This window comes from Pyxicephalus adspersus, chromosome 3, assembly GCF_032062135.1.
Source record: "Pyxicephalus adspersus chromosome 3, UCB_Pads_2.0, whole genome shotgun sequence".
Lineage (NCBI taxonomy): Eukaryota > Metazoa > Chordata > Amphibia > Anura > Pyxicephalidae > Pyxicephalus > Pyxicephalus adspersus.
In genome coordinates, this window is record NC_092860.1 from 149,112,675 (window position 1) to 149,118,688 (window position 6,014).

The 6,014-nt window shown below is 41.2% G+C and overlaps 1 protein-coding gene across 1 annotated transcript in view; it reads right to left on the reverse strand.

Moving 5' to 3' along the window:
- The window catches only part of ATRN (attractin), a gene marked incomplete in the record, with an annotated part of 130,250 nt that overhangs the window by 123,130 nt on the left and 1,106 nt on the right, over positions 1–6,014 (reverse strand).

Sequence of the window (6,014 nt, forward strand, 5' to 3'; positions counted from 1 at the left end):
ATGGCTCTTCTATGGCTCACTCTATGAGGATGTCTCACTCAGCTCTTCAAAAGGCTGTAGTATAACGATTTCCTCCTTCATGATGATCTCCTAAAGTTCAATAGTATAGTTGTCGCCTATTATGCCTAGATTATAATGATCATCTTCTAGGTCTTCTTTACAGCTATAGTATGAAGATGTCTCACATAGCTCTTCTACTAGCTGTACTGATGATCTTCTAAGTTTCTTTATTGGCTATAGTAAAATTATTGTCTCCTATACATCTTTCATGGCTATATTATAATGATGGTCTCCTATAGCCAAAGGATGAAGATTATTTACTATGGTTTTAGTATTGTGATGACCTTCTATACCTCTTTTATGGCTAACGAATAAAGATAGTATTCTATGGCAATGGTATGTTGATATCCTCCTATGGCTAAAATATAACAGTGGTCTTCTATGTCTCCTCTACATCTATAACATGAAGATGTCTGACATAGCTCTTCTATGACTGTAGTACGATGATGGCCACCTACAGGTCTTTTATAGCTATAATATAACTGTTGTCTTCTATGGCCTTAGTATTAAGATGGTCTCTTATGGCTCTTCTATAGTATGATGTCTCCAGTGACTCTTCGATGTATATTGTATGATAATGACCTCCTATTGTTCAAAGATGCACTCCTATGACTGTAGTATGAAACACCTCAGGTAAAAATCCAGTGTTCGTTCAGGTTTTCAATGACGGACCAAAATTGAAGTCCCAGCAGCAGGTTGTCCACCGTTAATCCCTTTACCTTTCCTCATCATAGAGCAGAACAGGCTGCTCACCAATAGCTGTTAAAGGGTATCTGTCTTCAAGCTCAATATCTTTGTGATGGAGGCTGCCGCTGTCTGACTCACAAGCTTTACGATAATGAAGCGCCTATTCAACCTGCAAGCAAGGTGACTGCTTTTAAAAAGGAACCTGTCATTAAGCTAAAAAGTCTTATAGAAGCTGCGTAACAATTCCAAGACAGTCGCCTCACTCGCACTAATGCTCAACAGGTGTCTTGGCGCGCAGTTTGCGAATGGCAGCCTCCGTATTTAGCTTGACAACAGATGAATAAAAACAGAAACGAGACGACAGCTGTGTGATTTCTGGAGCACTAAGTACTGTGTCCCCATGAAGACAACAGCTGCTGTATTAGGCTTGTGACAGGTTCACTTTGAGCTGCTCAAAGACTGGCACCAACACAAGGGCACCATCTGACCGTAGCAGCTAACTCTCGCAGAAGAAACACATCCGAGACAAATGTGGGCACCACAGTACCAACACAGAAAACAGATCCCTAAATTTTAGCTCTGATCAACATTTTACAGATAAAACGTTCCATAAACACATATTGAATGAGCTGTAAAACTGGAAGCGTGTGAACGCCAACCACCTGGGGTTTGTATACAGTCTTCAAAACAATAAAAAGCTTGGCACATATATACAAAGCTGAGTAATATAAGGCCATGATTTGTAAGGTGACCAACATCTGCAAGAATCTCAAGTCTATGGCAAGCACACTTGTGATGGGATTGGGTGGAAATATTTTATTACATTGCACAGAATTATGTTTTACAAGATGGCCTGTAATTGGGTAGATTTTCTTCAACATAAACAGCAAATAATTGTATATTTTTTGGTAACCAGCTGAAGGTTTTAATTTCATATTATTCCTGAAAATGTGTCCTGACAACATTCTCAACCTCATCTGAGGGCGCCATCAGGGTTCAACCCAAAATTTTTTTCAAGCTGGGTAGTAGGAAATTGTAGGTGGGTGGCAGCCCCTGTATTGTGACCAAATGCTTCAGCGACCACCCAAAAAAAGCCGGGTGATCACTAAAAAGTGCCCGGCTAAAGGAGGCTGGGCAGAACACTGCACCATACTATTAAGCCTATCATCTCAGATCTGAAAGTAAAGCCCCGTACAGACGTCCAATCACAGTTTATGGAAATGCTGTACCTGTCTTGTACAATGCAAGACCAATCACTTTTTAAGTGTAGTGATTTGGCTAAAATGGTCATTTCAGCTTTAGTATAACACAGGAAGTGAGCATAGGACAGCTCTGAACTTTTGACATCAACAGGTACTTTTTGCACAAAAACAATGTATTTTGAAAGCTTTATTTATCAGACCAGAAGTGAGAAAATAGGAGCCGGCCATAGCTAGGGTTTACATAAAATTTGGCCTATCCTCAAAGAAACAAGTACATACAAATGTAAACATTGCAACAAAAGTTATTTGCAAGCCAATGAGATATAAATAACTGAAGTGTACCGATTGAAAACACCCTCTAGTTTCTATTTAGCTTCCACCGGTGTGGTGAGAACTTTTACTTTCACGAGGCGTGTTTCTTTTGAGGAACAAAACCTGCAAGTGATTTCTTTGTGCGTCATGTTCTGTGCAAAGGTTGTTGACATTTTTATCTTTTTACCATGTAATTCATAAAACTTCCTCACTGACAAAAATATTCCTATTAGGGAAATACAGAAAAGATACATTAGACTCCTAAACTGCATGATGCAAAGAAATATTTCCTAACAGCCAAAGACACCACCACCATGATTTTATGGAAACTTGCAGAAAAGTAGGTAGATCACAGCTGACCTGCTACGTACAATGCTAGATGTGCTTTAAAGAACAAGATTTGTTCTATGTCTTACTGCATGCAATGCAAGGGAATAGATGGGAAGGGAATACATGCCTCCCAAAAAAACTTGGAGCATAGCCACCAAAATACCTACTCAAGAGTCAAACTACAGGGAAGACGTGAGAACGCAGCAAGCACCAACAAGTCCTACACTTACACATATTTCTACTCCTTCCAAACCGCCACTCTCTGCTTTGACGGTGATTCTTAGAGAGAGGCTCATCAGATGTAAACAAACAGAACACATGAGCGCAGGGTGCGTATGCATATTATCATTAAATATGGCAAGGTAGGCAATGGTGGTAGGCAATGCAAAAGAGCACCTTTACCAGAGAGTTGTGTAATTTCGTGGTGCATGAAAAACACACAAATATGATTTTTAGCTCATGTAAAATACAGCAAAAGGCTCCTGTAAACATGATTTATATTCACATACCATACAAGCCATCCCCTAAAGACTTAACATCACAGAGCAGTATCTGGTGGAACCCCAGGGGTTCCTTGAGCAATTTGTGTCTCTCAGGTTAGTTTATATGACACCAATAATCTTTTTGACATCTCGGTGTTCTCCCCAGCCCCTTTTTAGCTGGACCCAAAACAGGCAGAGGTGTTAGGTGTACATACACCTATAAGGGAAACAGGCAGACTGTGGGGTCTACATACACCTATAAGGCAAACAGGCAGACTGTGGGGTGTACATACACCTATAAGGGTAACAGGCAGACTGTGGGGTGTACATACACCTACAAGGCAAACAGGCAGAGGTGTTAGGTGCACATACACCTATAAGGGAAACAGGCAGACTGTGGAGTGTACATACACTTATAAGGGAAACAGGCAGAGGTGTTAGGTGTACATACAACTATAAGGGAATCAGGCAGACTGTGGGGTGTACATACACCTATAATGGAAACAGGCAGACGTGTGGGGTGCATATACACCTATAAGGGAAACGGGCAGACGTGTGGGGTGTACATACACCTATAAGGGAAACGATGACGAGCAGTTTTCCTGTTTTCAATACCACCCAGATAACAAGTATCACACATCAGTTTTTAAGACAACTCTGTGATTCGTTATTTAAAGATACTACAACATTGTGGTTTGTATACAGTCGGAGAATTATGTACCCAGTTATGAAACTGCATATAAACCGATATCAGATGCAGAATGTAATCTCTTGCAAAGGCTATAGCTATCAGAAAAGGAAAAAGTCAATAGAGAAATGCACCTTTGCTGTACTTGGGCAGAGCTGACAGTTTATAGCAGGTTGTAAAATGAACCCGTGCGATTGTAATGTGGAAAAGTGAACAGTGTCAAAAGAATCACAGGTGAGATCTGCCAAATGCAAACTTCCACTACACACAACATACGAGCAGCTCTGTGATTATGAGGTCTAAAAAATATAGTACAATTGCACACCAGATTCTGACTTTCATTCTTTAATACATACAAGTGACTCCCAATGCTACCGGTAACCATACAAAGTAACTCCTTCCTGTTACGCCTGTTCGCAATATATAAAAGATTGTACTTCATCCTCCATATAGCGTTCTCTTCTCTTCTATGGTTTGTGCACAAGATACTGTGCCTAAAATTCTATTAAAGCTACCCATTTTCTGGGTTATCAACATAGCACTGCATGTGGTATATAAACACTGTACAATTTTTCAGTTGATAAATATAAAAGAAAACAGTTAAAAGTACCCCCTGCAGGGAATATAGAACAGACAAGGGTAAACACTCCACTATATAGCCTAGCTATAGCACATATACTAGTAAATTGTAAAACATCCACATAACGCCCTATCTTCTTTGTAAAATCAATACCGCACACCTGAAATGCAAGGCAGGCGTGAGTGTTCAATGTTAGAAATAAATACAATACGGCTATATTCCTGAAGAATGCTCCTGAAGAGCCCAATGTAAACACACACACAGTACATAGGGGGCAGGCAGAGGTCTAGGGTGTATATACACAAACAAATGTAAAGGACAGACAGAGGTGTACGGTGTATATAGTCCTATGTAAAAAAAAAAAAAAAAAAAAAAAAAGGCAGAGATTTGGGGTATACACACATACAGGTAACAAGCATGTGTGGGGTGTACATATACCTATAAGGGAAACAGGCAGACTGTGGGGTGTACATACACGTGTAAGGGAAACAGGCAGAGGTGTTAGGTGTACATACACCTATAAGGGAAACAGGCAGACTGTGGGTGTACATACACTTATAAGGGAAACAGGCAGACTGTGGAGTGTACATACACTTATAAGGGAAACAGGCAGACATGTGGGGTGCACACACACCTATAAGGGAAACAGGCAGAGGTGTGGGGTGCACACACACCTATAAGGGAAACAGGCAGGTGTGGGGTGTACATACACCTATAAGGTACACAGGCAGACATGTGGGGTGTACATACAGCTAAATAGGAAATTGGAATATGTGTGAGGTGTATATACACCTATATTAGAAACAGGCAGAGGTGTGGAGTGTATATACACCTATACATGGGAAAGGGGCAGAGGCTGAGTGTGAATATACATTTACTTATCAACCAAAACATTAACCCCCCTGCCCAATACGCAGTAGGTCCTCGTTGACTGGCCCATCCAGGTATGGACTACACAAGACCTCAGAAGATGTCCTGTGGTACCTGGCACCAAGGCAATGGCAGCATACCCTTTGAGTTGCCCGGTATCTGCTGATCTTCCTTTATTTCCATAGTGTATTGTACTGCCCCAGGTAAACAGGGCACAAAAGCACCCAGCTATCCACAACTATTTCACGGTCCAGTTCCAACACTCGGGTGCCCTTTGTAGATGCTTTCGGTGGATAAAAGGGATCTGCATTGGAACTCCAATTTGGTCTGTGGCTATATAGTCCCAAACACACAGAAAGCTGTAAGGCGCTATTTGTTCCAACAGCTTTCTCTCATATTTCATTTTCCAGCTATTTGTGGTACAGTAACACTTCCCTGGAACAGACCAGATGGGTTGTCCTACCCAGGTATCAAAGTGTCAGTTCTCTGGTTGTCCTTCCTTGGACCATTCTGGTACTAGCCATTGTCTGCCCGAAATATCCTACAACATCCTGTGACCACAGTCAGCCATCACAATCGGGTCCTTGTAAAAGTTCATCAGATCCTCAGGTTGTCCATTTTCCTGTTTCCAAACACTTGTTGTCCAATAATTCCCACTTGTGGACAGTTATCATTGTAACCAGAACATCCATATAACTCACTTCACCTGTCAGGGGTTTAATGTTTTGGCTGATTGGTGTATAGAACAGGTAGAGGTAGAAGGGTGTGCACATAGATATGGACAGGCAGGAGGTGTACACAAA